At 36.2% G+C, this 20,000-nt stretch overlaps 1 protein-coding gene and 1 non-coding gene across 9 annotated transcripts in view; both read left to right on the top strand.

Annotated features, from left to right (window-relative positions):
- The window catches only part of LOC106883361 (regulator of G protein signaling 7), a 325,930-nt gene that overhangs the window by 42,757 nt on the left and 263,173 nt on the right, over nucleotides 1-20,000 (top strand). The window lies entirely within an intron of this gene.
- LOC128247451 (U6 spliceosomal RNA) lies at nucleotides 16,578-16,683 on the top strand. Its single transcript, XR_008263832.2, has one exon. It is a non-coding gene; the product is annotated as a U6 spliceosomal RNA (small nuclear RNA).

Below are 20,000 nucleotides of genomic sequence, written 5' to 3'. Positions count from 1 at the left end.
TTTGAGGGCGGGGTTAAGTCAATTACATCAACTTCAGTGCTCAACTGGTACTTATTTCATCTACTCCAAAAGAATGAATAGTAAAGTTAACCTCGGTGGGATTTGAACTCAGAAAGTACAGATGGACAAAATGCCTCTAAGCATTTTGCACAGTATGCTAATGCTTCTGCCAGCAAGAATTTAGTCTGAAAACTGTAAAGGTTGTGTCTAATAATAATTGGTGCATTGGGAACTGTAAAGATAGACAAAGGGTTGAAGGAGATTGGAATCGAATGTCCTGTAGAGAGCTTGTGCTGAAAGTTTGTCTCTTAGGGACAGGGAAGATTATCAGGAGGATCTTAAGCACTTGAAAAACTATTGAAAGCTTGTGGATACCTATGGTTACAGGTTGTAACCTGCTACCCACATAAATTTTACGAGGATTAAGAATGAACCTGAGTCAAATAAATAATAATAGTAATAATGATAATCCTTTCTAGTAAAGGCACAAGACCTAAAAATTAGGAGGAGGGTACTAGTTGATTACATCAACCCCAGTGTTTCATTGGTACTTAATTTATCGACCCCAAAAGGATGAAAGGCAAAGCCAACCTCGGTAGAATTTGAACTCAGAATGTAGTGACGGGCGAAATACCACTAAGCCTTTTGTCCAGGTGCTAACGACTCTGCCTGCTCACCGCCTTCTCTCTGCCAGCTTGTCACCTTACTCTGCTTGCTCACTGCCTTAAGAAGAAGAAGAAGAAGAAGAATGATAATTTCTAATTTAGGCACAGAATGTAAAACGCAGAAACAAATATCACAAGGCATTTTTTTCTAACTTGCTTATGATTCTGCCAATCCAACACCCTCAAATACTACTACACTCCTGCTGCTGCTACTGCTGCCACCACTATCACAACCACCACTGCTGCTGCCGCCCTCACTACTACTATTACTACTACTACTACTACTACTACTACTGCAACTACTACTACCACCACCACCACCGCCGCCGCTGCTACTACTACTGCTGCTGCTGTTGCTGCTGCTGCTGCTACTACTACTACTACTACTACTACTACTACTACTACTGCTGCTGCTGATGATGATGATGGTGATGATGATTTCTATAAATTCCTAGGCATGGATGATTAGTATAAGTGTGTTGTTTGAAAGCTTTGCCAAAGCAATGAGAAATGAATATTTGAGTGTCAAAATATTTTCAAAGATCCATTTCAGTAGCAAGGCAACCATATGTACCATGAAGACATTTGCAGTGTCAGCCAAAACAGATGGTTCTGTAATGTTGGGTTGGAACACATCTAGATTCTATAGACTGTAATATTAAAAATCTATTTAAATAAAATATCATATACCACATAGTAATCCTGACATCCAGTGACTATACATCCTTCAAAAGAGGTGGTAGGAGTCTATTGAGTTTCAAGAAATAGTTTCAGAAGATAGTTATTAATGTTGCTTCCTACCTTTCTGATAAATGTGAAATCCTGCTACAAAGCCTTGTTGACTATGACCATACAGCACGTAGTGGATTTATTATCTACAGAGCAAGAAAATTCTTCTAAGAAATTGGATTAGGTTTCAAACTATTAATTTCTAAATTGATTATTAGCAGTAAAAGCTGATATACTGTTGGCATACAAAATGACTTGGTGAACAATCATGAAAGTGTGCTTTTACTTTGCTAATAACTTTGTGGACTGAATATAAAACTTGACTTGGAAGAAAAGATCCAGATTGAATGAGATAGCAAAAGGAACAATATTCACCATGAAGGAACACCCTATCTCCACTAGATATAATGAAAGAAATGTTTAGATGATAAATAGCAATTGTGTTGTGCATTTGCTGAAGTTATATATATGTATGATGGACTCTCCTATTAAAGACGGTGTATAAGTGTTTAGCTTTTGCCAAACGACTTGCACAAATGATTTGTTTATAGTGATCAAATGTATGTGTGGTACATTAGCTCACTCCTTCCATCAAATCAATGTTGCCTGAACAGGTGCATGTTGTGCCACATGTCAGTTGTTGACGTGATGGCAGAGCAACATGTGATGAAGTGTTTTGCTCAAGAACACAAAGCACCATCCATTCTAGGAATTGAAACTACGATCTCGTGATCGTGAATGCAACACCCTAACCACTAGGCTGTGCATCCTCACTATATATATATATATATATATATATATATATATATATATATGCATACACATACATACATATACACACACACACACACACACACATACACATATAGACATGGATATATGGGTTATGAAGTTCACTTTGTATCAACATGGCTTTGATTTGGTCCCACGTTCTGGCACATGAAGCAAATGTTTACTATAGCCCTGAGCCAACCAAATCCCTACCATCACCCATCTTTATTGCCATCAGTCACACTTTCCCTCACATTACTCTCGCTGGTGCCTGTCACTCATTATTGACATACATCACCCTCGTTTCTCTTTCATCATTCTGTATGCCAGTCTTTCTCTCATCCTTCATCACATGGCTCATGCTCTTCTTCTTTTCAACCACCTTACTGGTAAATGACATATAGCTGTCATTACTGCTTTTTCCCCATTATTTTCCCACCTATTATTCTTTTGCCCCTGTCACCTGTTTCCCTATATATTTTCTCTTCTTTCATTCTCTCACTCTGGTTCTCATTTTGTCATCTCTCTCTCTTCTCTTCTTCTCTCAGTCACATTGCCTTGAATGAATAGTAATGAATAGTGATCACTGTTTAGCCTTACATGGACAAAGTAACTTCAGTTGTTCTGATGCTGCAATAAAATTCACCTAGTAACTGTTTAAAATGTTTGGTAAAAGAACAGAAACAACATAAGATCGAAAAGATTCTCTTAGCCTTGCTGTGGACATGTCAACCTTTCTAGTGATGAGGTCATCATAAAATGCTACCAGTGCACTCTGTAATGTGGTAGACATTAGGAGGGTATCCAGATGTAGAAACATGCCAAAAAGAAACATGCAAATGAGATGTGGTCTTAAACCTAATTATAATGGTATCAACTTCAAATAAGAACTGACTTAGGTTGTGATGACCCATCCAACTCATTCCGTCGATAAAATATGGATGTAAAATGATGATGAGGACACTAGAAATGTATTTTAAGATGGCTACAACAGCTTACAGCTGAAAAAGGCAGTAATTTTGATATGTATTGGAGGGGAAGACCTTTGTGAAATTTATTATACACTTAATGACAACAAAATAATTTTTTGAGCACAAAAAGACTTAACTAACATTATATTTTAGCCCACAAAAAATTTTGACTTCTGATAGCTGCATGGTCTGGTTTATTTCAGCCTTAGATAAAGAGTCTTTGTTTTGTGAATTCCTTAGCTGAAAACAAATGCAAGAACGTGATTTTGATAAGTGTGATAATGATACTGCAATAGTAGATAATTTCATTAAGAAGATAAATCACTCTGTGAAAATAAAACTGTTGTAGTCACCCAGCATTATACCTAAGAAGTTGATAGCATTCGTGCAGGTAACCCAGCAGCAACCAAAATGCACAGAAGAAAGTCTATCTATCACCTATAATGAAGAACATATTGATTATATCAAATATATCAGGCAATCATAAACTAATGATTATAGAAAGAAATAGATCTTCTATGTGTGTTGTTTCATATTTCATATCTTTTCTGATTCAATATATCTGGTGAAGAGGAAAATCTGCTTCTCATGGAAGATGTCAGCCTTTTTGCAAATATATGCAAATCAAAGAAACTGCTTTTTTTTTTCACAACTTCAGTAATACTTTATCACTTCTGCTTACACTAAAACATGAAGAGCAATTACATTAAGTTACATGGATAAACACTGTCAGTCAATAATAATGAATTTATATTTTAGACCAAGGGTGATTATCAACTAAAACATCAACAAATAAAAGTCATAGATTAGTCACATCATTCACTATCGATTCTAGAGCAACATGTAATTTAATTGATAAAGCTGCATTTAATAAAATCAAGTTTAATTAAATCCTGAAACAATTATTCAATCATGCAAAATGAAAATATTTACCATAGGCTCAACTGCTTTTCTAGCTTTACTTGGGGGTCATTCAGGCTGCACTTGAAATTGACTCAATTCTCTACCTTTATAGAATATTTGTTACCATATCTATGACTGGTAATTGTTTATTGGGATGTGAGACAGCTTCATCCTTTGACTTAAAGTAAGCTCTATAAATAATCTAACAACAACAACAACAACAACGAGTGATTCATTTTAATTACTAAATAATTTGCTGAAGGCAGTGTTAATTTAAAAGACTTTATGTTAAAATAATTAATCAGATATAATATAAAACCTATAATACAACCTTTGAGAAAAATATCTTTTCAAGTAAAGAAACGAGTAGAGATCGAATGGTAAAGGCTCTAAAACATGGTTCTTGCTGTTGATTGTAATACAAAAAAAAAAAAATAAAACAAAAAAAAAATAAGATGGCTACATATGTTTGTTTGTGGAACTATGCAGAGTAGTTACAACTATCCAAAGGAGATATCTAATACCTACTCATGATATGATAAGGTACTGGAAAATTTTTATCAATCATGCTTCTTTTCAAAACTGGATATTAATAAGAGCTGTTATAAGGTAGAATTAGAGCTTTAGTCATGTCATATAACAAGATTTGCTTCTTCCAGTGGGCTGTATCAGCATAAATGTTTGGTTCTTGGAATTTCCACAGCATTTGAAGTTTTTCAAAAAGTCATTAGCAGTCTTTTCAATTCTGAACTTAATATAAGTAATATTGCAGATGAGATTCTAGCAGATTTAAAAAAAAATATGACACTAAATCAATGTTTAATGATATTGTGTAAATAGCCTGACATTAAATTACAAGAAGTGTGTTTTCTACATTAAGATATTTTGGCTTCATTGTTTTGAATGAGAGATTTAAACTGTCAGGGAATAATATTTAAATGTCCCAGAACAGAACCCCAATTCAGTTTTATATTTAAGAGATGAGGAATTATTAACATTATTTACATTATTTACATTTGACGGATATTTGTCCTCATCTTGTTTGTTGTTAACACAACGTTTCGGCTGATATACCCTCCAGCCTTTGTCAGGTGTCTTGGGGAAATTTCGAACCTGGGTTCTCATTCCTAACGATGTTACTATTATTTTATTATTATTATTAATGGCGTAGTGGTTAAGAGCCCAGGCTACTAACCCCAAGGTTCCGAGTTCGATTCACGGCAGCGACCTGATTAATAATAGTAATAATAATAATAAAATAATAGTAACATCGTTAGGAATGAGAACCCAGGTTCGAAATTTCCCCAAGACACCTGTCGAAGGCTGGAGGGTATATCAGCCGAAACGTTGTGTTAACAACAAACAAGATGAGGACAAATATCCGTCAAATGTAAATAATGTAAATAATGAGAACCCCAATTGAATTAAGAAATGTTTTCTTGGTTGCATCAGGTAACATGTAACTATTAAGACAAATTATACTATGGAAATAGAAACTGGAAAGATGGAGAGAGAGAGAGAGAGACAAAGAGAGAGAGAAAGACAGGGGGCAGAGAAGGGACTTCAGAGAGCTGTTGAACAAGAGAAAATATTTCTGGAATTAAGATTGTGCAAAACGTCATATATAACATTATCATACTTTAATACCAAACAAAATGCTTCCATTGATGCTGACACCAGTCCTGTTGGATTTTGCACTGTACCAGTACAACATGATTCCCAAGACAAATGTCATATAATTTCCTTTGCATACAAAACACTTTTAACAACTTTTGTCCAACTGTGATGTGGGCAAGTAAAAATTTCCACACATATCTATACAGTAGGCAATTGACAAACATCTTTAGTGAGCCTCAATTGCTATAAATATTATTTAGTGCATAAATGGAGTGTTTGCCAAGAATATTTCACTGGTGACTTAGATTGATGTCCTACAATTACAAACTGCAGTCCATAAAGAGCGTCAGCGGCATTGTTACATCAGCCAATACCAACAATAGAGTATGTTGATGAGGATGACTGTTGTGAATGATATGTAAATTTTGTAATTGCAAATGCTTTTCCTAAAGCCATGACCTTATCTAATTTGTTAAAACATTCAAAGGAAAACTCATCTACAGAAGTATTTCAAAATGATAAATGAAAAATTTCAGCTGTTTGAATTTATCTGCTTATAGAACAAGAGCTTATAGAGGAATAAGGTATTGTTCTATGAGGAGATCAAATCTTCATTACTTTTGCATTAACAACATGAGTATCATTTTGAATTGGAGAAAAAAAAAAAAAAGCAACAACTGAGAAGTAAAGTATGGTGGCCCAACTTCAGCAGAATTATACAGTTGGAAATTAGAAATTGTTTGATATGTGTGTGTCATTTGAACCATTTAAACCATTAATAATGTGGTAGCACTGCATGCTTCACACAAATTGTTTGAGATGTCATGTGACACAACTTGATAGTCAGGGGATCAGAACCATTAAACATGGTTACCCATTCAATGAAAAAAGTTTGTTTATTCATCTGAAGAAGGCTTCCTAGAAGTAAAAGATCTCTTGCATCAATGGCTTTGTTTTAGATAAACACTTTCCTTTAAAACTACATAAGCACATTATTATTATTATTACCACAAGGCATTTTTATTATATACTAGCAGAGGCACCCGGCGTTGCTTGGGAATGAAATTGTTGCTTATATACTTGAAGAAAAAAAGGCAAAATATGCTGTATAGAAATTTGAGAGGACATTCTGTAGATGGACTCTCAGATGAATGATGGCTGGGTGCCTCTCATGAATGGGGAAAATTGAAGATGTGCCAAAAAGTCTCATTGGTACTTGGAAACTTTTACGAAAATTAAAATGGGGATTAAATGAAAAAAATGATTTACGTGAATATCCTCACAAGAGTAATTGAAATAAATGGTGATTGTGGAACCCCACGCGCGCGCGCGCATTTAACGTGTGTCTTTGTAAATATGTTTATATACATTTATATATGTGTGTGTTTGTAAGAGACAGAGTGTGAGTGAGAGAGAGAGGTTTGTTGTCATGTATACGTACATACATAAATATACATACATCTTTGGGTGTATGCATATGACAACGCAACCCTTGACTCACTCACACTCTGTCTCTTACAAACACGCACGCGCGCGCATACACACGTGTGTCTGTAAATATGTTTGTATACATTTATGTATGTGTGTGTTTGTAAGAGACAGAGTGTGAGTGAGTCAAGGTGTGTGTGTGTGCGTGTGTATGTGTGTGAGACAGAGTGAGAGAGCGGTGTGTATGTAGTATTTACTCTCTCTCTCTCTCTCATACACACGAACACACACACTCACACACAAAATAGAGAGTGAAGCTTTTTGCCGTTGTTACGTCAATACCGGAAGTTGACATTGAGGAACCCTTTTAAAGAAGTTAATCTTAAATATAAAGCAATATTATTTAGTTTTAATTAAAAAAATCAAATGAAGAGCCTAAGATTTATCCGAGGTCAAATTATTCATGCATTACAAGTATGGAAGCATTTGGTGAAGTCGATTTCACGTGAAAAGCGATTACACACACATCTCTGTTTTATATATAGTATAGATTATGTATATTATGTATTATTACCACAAGGCATTTTTATTATATATGAACAACAATCATAGAAAAAATTAAAATAATGATAGTAACAATGGTCTTGTATTTAATGATAATATTAAAGATTTCTTTATTTTTCACATACAGGCTAATTATGACAGAAGATATATTCAACTAATATTGCCTGAAATGCTTTTGGTTGGCTTTGTTGTAATTTCTAATGTGATGTGCAGCTGACCTGTCCAACCCATTTGTAAAGTAGACAGTAAATCATTGCTATTGCCACAAGTGATAATAATGGTACACATATGTAGATGCTACTTACCTAAAGTTATCCAACTCAAGAATGTGTGTGGATTCCACTCCAAGAGAAAAGTATTTCATGAGAGGAAGAGCATTCTGTTGTAGAACATCTGTACCTGGAACATAAAACTAATATCAAGATTAGTGTATTCAGTGTAGTTACACATCATTGTTATCATCATTTTATGTCTGCTTTTCCATGTTGACATGGGTTGGATGGATTTTCTGAGGCATTATTTCATGGCTCAGTGTTCTTCTTTCTGCCAATCATTTTTCATCACTTCTTACAATATACAGAGGTATAGTTTAACTATTCTGAAACAGGGAGGCACACAATAGAATACACAAACATAGTAAATTGAGGTGGTTGTGTGGTAAGTAGCTTGCTTACCAACCACATGGTTCTGGGTTCAGTCCCACTGTGTGGCACCTTGGGGAAGTGTCTTCTACTATAGCCTCAAGCCAACCGAAGCCTTGTAAGTGGATTTGGTAGATGGAAACAGAAAGAAGCCTGTCGCACGTATATATATGTGTGTGTGTTTGTGTGTCTGTTTGTCGCCCCATCATCGCTTGACAACCAATGTTGGTGTGTTTATGCCCCCATAACTTAGCAGTTTGGCAAAAGAGACTGATAGAAGAATAAGTACTAGGCTTACAAAGAATAAGTCCTGGGGTTGATTTGTTTGACTAAAGGCAGTGCTCGAGCATGGTCACACTCAAATGACTGAATCAAATAAAAGAATAAAAGAATATTGTTTAATAAGCTTTCAACTTCCATTTCCCTTTTCATCTTTTTGTATTCGTCACTCTCATTGTACCGAACACATCAAAGTAGTCTTGAATTGAATCACCAAGGGAGCTACTACATGGTCTCCAAACTGCAAGAAATAGTTACCAAACTCCCTGAAATCACTTCTTGCTTTTATTTTTTTGTATAAATGAAGGAAATATTGTAAAATAACTCTGCTAGCGAAGACCTGTTGAGGCAAGTGTAATCGAAATCGAACTAAATTCGACGACTGGCACCCATGCCAACGTTGTCTCCTTCATTGGACACGAAACTCGGCTTGCGAAGACCTGTTGGGGTAAGCGAAGCGAAATCATGATGGCACCTGTGCCCAGCGTCGCCTTTCTGGCACTTGTGCTGGTGGCACATGTAAAGACATTTGAGCAGGTGGCACGTAAAATACACCATTTTGAGCGTGGCCGTTGCCAGTACCTCCTGACTGGCCTTCGTGCCGGTGGCACATAAAAGCACCCACTACACTCTCAGAGTGGTTGGTGTTAAGAAGGGCATCCAGCTGTAGAAACTCTGCTAAATCAGATTGGAGCCTGGTGTAGCCATCTGGTTCGCCAGTCTTCAGTCAAATCGTCCAACCCATGCTAGCATGGAAAGCGGACGTTAAACAAAGAAGAAGTTATAGTCTAGATACACTATGTCTGGGAAATAAATGAGGAAAATAAAAGACAGAATCAATCACAGGTGAAACTCTTTTGATCATTGGTTTGCTTTTAAGGCTGGCCTGGTGTTAAACAACAGTAGCAACAAAATAATCTTAAAACCTGGTGAATTGCAAGGGAGTTTCACAAATCAAATTTTATTTCTAACAAATATTTGTAAGTAATGGTACCTAAAGACAATCAGAGCAGAGGATTTATTTAAAAAAAAAAACAAAAAAAAACTTCAAGATAAGTAAAATGCCAGAAAAGCACAAAACTATAGTTTATTTAAATAACTTTGTTTATCTAGTTTAATATCTGAACTACAAAGTTTGTTCAGTCCACAAAATTTTTGTACTTCTTATAAGTATATTTATATATAGCAGTTTATCTCCATACAATACATATTTCAGTAATCGTGTATATTTATTTATAAAAATGAAATAAAAAATTAATAACAAAATAAGAAAATCACAGCCATCACTCAAAAGCGAATATTACTTAGCAGCATGTACTATGTTTTGCTAACATTTTCATGTACCTAAGTAGTTGTGTGGACACTTTACTCAACCCTCCTTCTCTTGACCTTACTGACCACCTAAAATGTGAGAGCAGAAAGGAGAAAGGGTTGGCTGCACAACTCTAAGCTGATGCTCACCAGACTGGAGTGAAGCACCTGACATGAAGTGCCTTGCTCAAGGACACACTGTACTGCAATAGTAAGCTATGTACCTTCATAACTGTTCATTAGTATTGTTTTGAGAGACACATCAAGTATTTGCTTTCTTCTTTTTTTTCAAAAAGAATTAGGTATATCTTTGAAAATATGTATAATAATGCTCCAGTTTAATAAATTCTATGCGACTATGTTTGCTGATCTTAATGTTGTTACTTTCTTGTATGTTTCTATGTCTATCTTAATAGATAATCTGTCCAAGTCATTACATAAGTGGTTGTGCATCACTCCAATTATGCCACTTACAAATGAGATAATGGACACATTCTTTAACTGCTTTAATGTTCCTAATTCAACATCAAAGTCATTGTTATTTGTTAGCTTTTCAGTGCACTTCCACACAGCTCTATTATTATTTGGTATTACTGTGTTGATTATTAATACACTATTGTCATTTCTGTCATGGAAAACAATGTCAGGCTGTTATATGTTGGTCTTTCTCTACTAAAGTTCTATAGTATCTCTTCATTGTCATTTTCTAAGACAGTTGGAGATTCACATGAATAACAAAACCTTTTCTCTGAATAGGTGAAACTAAGTTGTCAGGTTCATATAGTGCATCTTCACTATGTTATTGTTTTCAAGTACATTTCTTGAGAGCTAATGTTGGAAACCCTGAGGCAATGTGATATATTCTTTCAGAAAACACACCATGTAGGAATTCTAGATAATGCTTTTGACATGTCTTCCAGTGATGGCTTGCACCTGAATGATGAATATTATTGCTTCTGCTGTTTCGTATACATCTAGGCAAGCATCAGGTTTTTATTCCTGTACAGGGCATTCTGTTTACAAAAGAGACAATGGACATTTCTTAACTTTCTACTTCCATCTCTTTCTTGAGCTCCTCACTTTCTATGCCCTCATTATGCTGGCACATCAAAAAACATTAAGTGTATGCCTATGCTGACTATATTGTAGTCATCACAAATGAAGACTGTTGTCATGTGGAGTTGATGCTTTCTTCTTTTTGCATTTTTAGTATCCAATGCCTAACCCTCACCATCTTCTACTTTTTCCATCCTACCTGTCATTGCATGTCTCCAGGTAACACTGCTTGATTCTATGCCCTTATCCTCCCATAACTCTATTTCAATCCATACAAAACAGGTGTCTGTTTCAAGTAAGGGTGACCTGTTCAGCACGACTCACATTCAATCTCGGAGATCTTCCATTTGTGTGATACCTTGTGCAGATGTGACACAAGTACTGATCTTTATTGTTTAATGACCTCAGGTAAGATAGCATAATTTCCTGGTGCTTTACTATTGTTGAGATCATTGATGGCTTTACTAAATATTCCATGGCTGGTTCAATGTTAAGCTTCTCAATTACTGGTAATATTGAGATGCCGATGAGGGCTTCAACAGACTGAATTCTCTGTAGAGAGCAGTTACGAGTGATGCTCCACTCCATCTACATTTTTATAAGTTTAATGTAGTTAGTAATGACTTCTCTAGATTTTGATTTTAAGGGAGCTGTTTCTTACATGGTTTGCTTAATGGTTTATCTGATGACTTCATGCCCTAATATTGCTACTGGAAGAGATATATTCAGAGAAGAGCTTAACTGTAATCAATATTTGTTAACACACCTTTTGTCTCTCGTTTGAGAATAACTCCTAGATATCTTTAAGTTTTGCGGGGTTATGTCTTCCTTTCATTTTCTGAGAGCTTGTCTTTTAGTATGTATGTGCTTTGGAAATTGGCTTCATACCTTTATTATTAAATGCTGTAATACTAGACTTGTAAATGATGGAACTAAGATGGCAGTATCTAACTTCTGCAGATATATCAGTGTCCATTGGGGAAATATCATTGATGAGAGAAATGAACTTGTTTCTATCTGTGTCATTTTAACAAACTGTATGGATCCACTGACTTACTCAATGAAGCATTTTACTTGGTTATCTTATAATTTGATGATAATGAGAGAGCATTCAGTGTTACAGTTAGCCCTGTGGTAGCTTCATGTGTTATAAAATTTGGGCAAAGTTTGGCAAAAACAAATCCATTTTGTGTCACTGATGTAATCTTGGATGGACCCATGAAAGTCTGTGCTTGTACTTCAGTAATCATTTTCTTGACTTAATTTTCTTTCTAGTATCAGATATTGTTCTCATTGGAGACATTGCAAACTTTATTGTTTTGGCAATGTTGAATTTTTCTCTCATATGAAACCTTTGTTAAACATCAATTTTGGTATCTAGTGTAACCTCCTTAAGGTTCCTTTCCCCAATACTACTTTCAGTTCCATTTGGCTTCTTTCTATGCATCATGAATTCTAAGTAAATTCAATAGCAGTGGCAATCAACAAATATATATTTAAAAAACAACATCTGGAAAGAACCATTTTGTAAGATAAAAAACATTGTTGTTTTACTGCAGTGGATGTAAATATGGAAATGAAATGAAAAGGTGAAGAAGTGAGGAAGGAAACTGAATGAATATTTTTAGTTGAAAGGTTGCTAGGTTCATAGGCATTTTGCCTCTTGCATCCCAAACTTGAACCATAAAATACCCACACATGCATGCACACACATATGCATGTACATGCACATACACATGCACATTCTGTTGTGTTGATCTACAACTTATATTACTATGGACTTTGTGATCATATTGTTACAATTATCGAGGTATTTAGTTGGTATAGGTCCTTCAAAAGTTAGTGCATTGGCAATGGCTGTTGTTGTAAGGGTTTTGGTGTTGATGATAGTAGTGGTGATGAAAATTAATTTATACATACATACATACACACACACACACACACGCAGATGGATAGATAAAAATATAAGTAGTGATTATAGGTTTTTCAAATTGTTCAAATTTATTTGAGTTTCCATAAGGCTGAAATTGCAGGCTATATCCCAACATTTGTAGTCATACTTTACAGTTTTGTTAGTGTGAAATCTTGTAACCTGAGATAGCAATCACACAGATTAAGGACCTGTAAATACATATTACAGAATATATGTATATGCGTATATAGGTGTATACTGTCATCACCACCAGTGGTGGTGATGATGGTGGTAGTTTCACAACTGCTACCTAGGTAACAACAGTAAGTCACCCATATAATTCTAACTAGGAAAGGGCAAAGTAAATGTCATTATCTCTAGTCTTTAGTAGTGTCAAGGGCTTTAAGCAAATAAGAAACAAACCTCTCACTGAATAAGTTATCAATTTGCAATTAAATCCTTACCTCAAAAGTTTGACATTTAGTCTTGCAAGCTATTGAGTGGTTTGTAGGTCTCACACAATGGTTACTGCTTAGAGTAGACAATGGTGCTAATCTTCACTACGTATGCCAAGTGAGGTTAAACTCCAGATCAACCGTGATCAAGCAGATCTATGACCAAAGGCCTTCCAGTCATGACCAGCCCATTTTTGTAGGCATTGTGTATCAAGGATTACATTATTCAGTGTATCCTTTTATTTTTTTTTAAGATGGTTGGCTGTGATTTGAGGGAGACTTACTATTATTACTTCTAGCAGGTTGAGTGAACTCATAAAGCAGTGGTTTCCAATGTTTCTGTGACTTCATTACACTTTTTCCCTATCTGTAAGGGATGCAAAACACTAGGTTTACTACAAATTCATTGGAAAATCTTTTAGGCTTAATTGCAGCATCTCATTCACTCTGCACTGTTCCATTTTTGGAATACAGATTTGATATATTTTAGTCAATTGTAATGTTTAAATTTCAAACTTGTGATACATCGTTGTTGGCACTCCGTCGCTTACGATGTCAAGGGTTCCAGTTGATCCGATCAATGGAACAGCCTGCTCATGAAATTAACGTGGAAGTGGCTGAGCACTCCACAGACACGTGTACCCTTAATATAGTTCTCGGAGATATTCAGTGTGACACAGTGTGACAAGGCTGGCCCTTTGAATTACAGGCACAACAGAAAGAGGAAATAAGAGTGAGAGAAAGTTGTGGTGAAAGAGTACAGCAGGGTTCGCCACCATCCCCTGCCTCGTGGAGCTTTAGGTGTTTTCGCTCAATAAACACTCACAATGCCCGGTCTGGGAATCGAAACCACGATCCTATGACCGCTAGTCCGCTGCCCTAACCACTGGGCCATTGTGACACATCAAACTACAATTAAAGATACTTTGGTTGAACAACATTGACGTTGAAAATTAAGTGTCTCCAACAGGGAGTCACTCCAATGCCAGTAACAAAATATGAACTGCTCTGTCAGTTGTCCACCATCTGATAAACTCAACCAACCATACCGACATATGAGGGGGTGCTGAAAAGTTCCTGTCTGTGGGTAAAAAAAAATACAGGAGGATCAGTTAATTATGATTTAATTCAACATATTTCCCTCTCAGATTTACACACTTATTGCAGTGGTCCTTCAATTTTTCTAAGCCCTGTAAAAGAACTTGGAAAGTTGGGCCTCCAACCAGGCCTTTCATGATACCCTTAAAGCCAGGAACTTTTCAACACCCACTTCCTTGTACTATATCAAGATAATCTCCCCATATAACTGATGAATAAAACTGAAGGAAAAACAGCCAAAGCTAAATAGGAAACTATTATAATGCTTCTTTATTTGCAGTTGAGTAATACAACTACCCCTTTCTCTCCTGTCTCCTTACATCTTCAGTCTATCAATATAACACAAAATTCAGTTCTATTCTTCTTTATATATATATATATATATATATATGTATCAAATGGATGTCTTATAAAACTATCCTGCACATAAAATTACAGCCATACCTACAATCCAACATACCTCCATCATCAGCCACCCCAAGGATCTCATTATGGTTTCAACGCCTGGGCAGTACCATTCAATCTGACAGTGTCAACAGCACTAAAATAAGTGTTGTTTGGGAACAAACATACCTTTGATATGACCACATTCATTTAATCTTAATCAATTAAACTACAACAGAGAAACCACATTTACCTTTTGTCTTCTGATCTGTCTTTTGATCATTCTTTCTTCCTTCTCTCTTGTGTGTTCTCCCTCTCTCCCTCCCTTCCCCCTCACTCAATTTGATCTGTTATCTTATTGACTATCTATCTCTTTGCATGTACATATTTGTGTATGTATGCATGTGCGAAACTACAAATGTATGTAAGTGTGTATGTATGCGTGTGCGAAACTACAGATGTATGTAAGAGTGTATGTATGCATATATGTAATTTTTATGTATGTGTGTGTATGTATATCTATATCTATATCTATATATCTATCTATCTATCTATACATACATACATACATACATACATCATCATCATCATCATCGTTTAACATCCGCTTTCCATGCTAGCATGGGTTGGACGATTTGACTGAGGACTGGTGAAACCAGATGACTACACCAGGCTCCAATCTGATTTGGCAGAGTTTCTACAGCTGGATGCCCTTCCTAACGCCAACCACTCTGAGAGTGTAGTAGGTGTTTTTACGTGCTACCGGCACGAAGGCCAGTCAGGCGGTACTGGCAACGGCCACACTCAAAATGGTGTGTTTTATGTGCCACCCGCACAAGAGCCAGTCCAGCGGCACTGGCAATGATCTCGGTCGAAAATCCTTACACATGTCATGGGCACAAGTGCCAGAAAGGTGACGCTGGGCACAGGTGCCATCCCGATTTCACTTTCGCTTGCCCCAATTAGTCTTTGCAAGCTGAGTTTCGTGTCCAGTGAAGGAGAAGACGTTATACACACACACACACACACACACACACACACACACACACACACACACATATGCATGCATGGATGTATGGATGTATATGTGTGAGGTGAGTATATATATGGTGTCATGCAACTGGCACCCATGCCAATGGCATATAAAAGCACACATTACACTCTTGGAATGGTTGTCATTAAGAAGAGCATCCACATAGAAACCATGCCAAATCAGACTGGAGTACGGTTCAGCCCCTCAGCTTACCAGCCCTTGTCAAACCATCCAGCCTATGCCAACATGGACAATGGACTTTACATGATGATGATGATGATGATGATATATATGTTTATATACATACACATATGTGCATGGATATATATATATATATATATATATATATATATATATATATATATATATATATGTATCAAATGGATGTCTTATAAAACTATCCTGCACATAAAATTACAGCCATACCTACAATCCAACATACCTCCATCATCAGCCACCCCAAGGATCTCATTATGGTTTCAACGCCTGGGCAGTACCATTCAATCTGACAGTGTCAACAGCACTAAAATAAGTGTTGTTTGGGAACAAACATACCTTTGATATCACCACATTCATTTAATCTTAATCAATTAAACTACAACAGAGAAACCACATTTACCCTATGTATAAAAACAGTATCGGTAAATTAATAATTCTATAAATAAGCCTAGGGTGTGTGTGCATAAGCACATTTCTGTGTATACGTGTATATATGTATGTGTTTGTGTATGTATGTGTGCTTATGTAAGCATCAATGTATGTAAGAATTCAGCAGTACATATACTAAAATGGGAATGATACAGAGAAGATTAGCATGGCCCCTGTGCAAGGATGACATGTAAATTCATGAAATGTTCCATATTTCCCCCTACCATCGTTTGACGACCGATGCTGGTGTGTTTATGTCCCAGTAACCTAGCGGTTTGGCAAAACAGACTGATAGAGTAAGTACTAGGCTCACAAAGAATAAGTCCTGGGGTTGATTTGTTCGACTAAAGGTGGTGCTCCAGCATGGCTGCAGTCAAATGACTGAAAAAATAAAAGAATTAAAGAATGCATACAAGTATGCCTGAATGTCTGAATACACATATGAGTGTATGTAGGTCAATATTTGTGTCTATTACATGGAACTTCGTGTTTGCAATCTGTCTGTTAGGTGGAATAATACATACATACATACATACATACATACATACATACATGCATGCATACACTCACACACTCCCACACACACACATACACAAACATATGTATGCATGTACGCATGTATACTCACATCTTTCCATACTGGCCTGAGTTGGACAGTCTGACAGGAGGTGGCCAGGCAGAAGACCAGGCACCATACTTCTGTGTCTGTTTTGGCATGGTTTTTATGGCTGGATGCCCTTCCTAGCACCAATCAACCCGCAGAGTGAGCTGAGTGCTTTTTATGTGATACTAGCACAGGTGAGGTCAGTTTTGGCATGGTTTTACAGCTGGGTGCCTTTCCAAATGCCAACCACTTTACATTGTGAACTGGATGTTTTTTACATGGCACCTGCACTGGCAGGATCACCAAGTATCTTACAAGACAAGGAGTCTTTGAGAGGAGAGGGGACTTTGGCAGTGGTGTTCTTGTGTCTGATGAGTAGTGTGACAGAAAGACAGGAACAAATGTCTTGCTGTAGAGGAGATACATGACTACCCAGCCAGAAAGAGAGAGAGAGAGAGTTTACAAGAAAGAGGGTGTGCATGCACACACATATACACACACACACAGATCTATATATATATATATATATATACTTACATATATTTATATATATATATATATATATAATCATAAATATATACTGAGAATTCAAAGAACTACTGATTTCAAAACTACAAATTATTACTCTAGATTGATAGCGATATTTTTGATACACACAGAACAAAAAACAGTAGAGAAGAGTAAAAAAAACACCTGCCTTTAGTTTACTCTTCTCTACTGTTTTTTGTTCTGTGTGTATCAAAAATATCGCTATCAATCTAGAGTAATAATTTGTAGTTTTGAAATCAGTAGTTCTTTGACTGCTATTTCTGAATTCTCAGTATGTTGGAGAAGCAGGTTACTGTCAATCCCTATATATTTATGATTATAAATGATTTTTACCGAAAAGGTTTTTTCGTACTGAGCTACCCGGCAAAATTGTTAATTATAAATTTTATTACTAATTGACGATTCCCTGCCCTGCATATCTATATATATATATATATATATATATATATATATATATATATATATATATATATATATATATATATATATATATATATATATATATATATATACATATATATATATATATATATATATATATGTATATATATATATATATATATTTATATATATATATATATATATATATATATATATATATATATATATATATTTATATATATATATATATATATATATATATATATATATACATATATTTATATATATATATATATATATATATATATATATATATATATATACATATATACACATATATTTATATATATATACATATATATATATATATACACACACACACACACACACACACACACACACATATATATATATATATATATATATATATATATATATATATATATACACACATATATTTAAATATATGGAGCAAACTGTTCTCAGACCAACTAGAGCGAATAACATTCTAGATCTCTGCTTCACGAACAATACGGACATCATTCATGATGTGAAAGTGACGCCGACATTAGTTTCGGATCACAACATAATAGAGCTGTCTATGTTTGGGCCAAAAGAAACCAGAGGCATACAGCCTAAAGGAAGCACCCAAAATCTCTCCAATCTGAACTTCCACAAAGCGGACTGGAAATCGATTCAGAAAGAGATCCTCAGAGAGGATTGGCCAAAATGTCTCTCCACACCAGACATTGACATGAAACTAGAATGTTTCATGTCTATTGTGCAAGCCATAAGCCAGAAATATGTCCCAGAGCACAAGGCCAAAACAAATAGGAACAAGATTCCAAGGGAGAGGAAGATCCTCATGAGACGACGGACAAAAGTTGCAAATCGACTCAACCAGCATCCCAAGAATGGCCAAAGGTCCCACCTAAAAACGACACTGATGGAGATCGAAAAAAGGCTGCAACAATCCTATGTGAGGGAGAGAGCAGACAAAGAAGCCTGGGTTATAAAAAACATTAAGTCAAACCCAAAGGCCTTCTTTCATTACGCAAAAGAAACAGCCTCAGTACGCTGCAAGATTGGACCCCTCTTCGAAAAGGATGGCTCCCTCACAGACAGTCCAACTAGGATCAGTGAGGTACTGAATGAGCAATTCAAAAGTGTCTTCACCACTCCATTGGAGCACAGACAAGTGAACAAACCAGTGGACTTCTTTGCTACCTCCCCTATAACCAGGGAGGCAGTTACGATGGAATACATCAACATTAGCGAAGAAGATGTACTACTAGCTATACATGAAGTGGACACAAACTCAACTGCTGGCCCTGATGGTTTCCCAGCAATCCTCCTTAAATCGTGTAAGCATGCCCTGGCAAAACCCCTCCAGATCCTCTTCCAGAGCTTTCTCGCAAACGGAAGACTGCCAAGCAAGCTGAAGGAGGGAATAATATGCCCAATCCATAAAGGGGGAAGCAGAGCAGATGCCAAAAACTACAGGCCTATCTCTCTGACTTCACACATCAGCAAAGTCATAGAAAGGATAATCAGAGGAAAACTGATCGCATTCCTTGAAGAAAATAAATTGCTGAGTGATACCCAACATGGCTTTCGACCAGGTAAGAGCTTCCTGACCCAGCTCTTACAACATTACGACTGGGTGTTGAGGCAGTTACTCAACAACTCAAATGTGGACGTAATATACCTTGATTTTGCAAAAGCTTTTGACAAAGTGGATCATGGTGTGATATGCCACAAATTGCGTGATCTTGGCATAGCTGGAAAACTTGGAGAGTGGTTACATGACTTTCTGAAAGATAGAAGTCAGGCAGTAGTGGCTAATGGAGCCACCTCTATGAGAACACAAATAATGAGCAGTGTTCCACAGGGCACTGTCTTGGGACCATTGCTTTTTATAGTCGCTCTCTCAGATATGCCTTCAAGTGCCCGGATAGCCACTCTTGCAAGCTACGCAGACGATACAAAAGTCTCGCAGAA

Source organism: Octopus bimaculoides, chromosome 3, assembly GCF_046866305.1.
Source record: "Octopus bimaculoides isolate indiv1 chromosome 3, ASM4686630v1, whole genome shotgun sequence".
NCBI lineage: Eukaryota > Metazoa > Mollusca > Cephalopoda > Octopoda > Octopodidae > Octopus > Octopus bimaculoides.
This window is presented reverse-complemented; position numbering and strand designations above follow the sequence as displayed.